The sequence below is a fragment of the Schistocerca serialis genome, chromosome 2 (genome assembly GCF_023864345.2).
Source record: "Schistocerca serialis cubense isolate TAMUIC-IGC-003099 chromosome 2, iqSchSeri2.2, whole genome shotgun sequence".
Classification (NCBI taxonomy): domain Eukaryota; kingdom Metazoa; phylum Arthropoda; class Insecta; order Orthoptera; family Acrididae; genus Schistocerca; species Schistocerca serialis.
The window spans coordinates 996,257,133-996,257,674 of NC_064639.1; the positions used below are offsets into that span (position 1 = coordinate 996,257,133).

The window sequence follows — 542 nt, forward strand, 5'->3', positions numbered from 1 at the left end:
CCATGTACTCCTTGCTCATTACTTGGTGATTCCTGCAGAAGGTCAGACGTAATTGTGCATTCGCAGTGAAGGTGATGGATTCATTTCCCATATTGGAGAGTGTCCGAAAAAATTGTTACCACACATTCGAATAATTGCTTCGTCTCCATGGGCACTAAATCCGCCATCTTCAGTGCGGATGCACAATTACGTCTCACCTTCTCTGGGAATCTTGGGCAACCGCCTTGCCACAGTGGATACACCGGTTCCCGTCAGATCACCGAAGTTAAGCGCTGTCGAGCGTGGCCGGCACTTGGATGGGTGACCATCCGGGCCGCCATGCGCTGTTGCCATTTATCGGGGTGCACTCAGACGCCGGCCCCGATGGTCTAGCGGTTCTAGGCGCTCAGTCCGGAACCGCGCGACTGCTACGGTCGCAGGTTCGAATCCTGCCTCGGGCATGGATGTGTGTGATGTCCTTAGGTTAGTTAGGTTTAAGTAGTTCTAAGTTCTAGGGGACTGATGACCACAGATGTTAAGTCCCATAGTGCTCAGAGCCATTT

General features: G+C 52.4%; 1 pseudogene; it reads left to right on the top strand.

Annotated features, from left to right (window-relative positions):
* Positions 1 to 214: 214 nt before the first annotated feature.
* On the top strand, positions 215 to 332 carry LOC126458920 (5S ribosomal RNA; annotated as a pseudogene).
* The last annotated feature ends 210 nt before the right edge of the window (positions 333 to 542 follow it).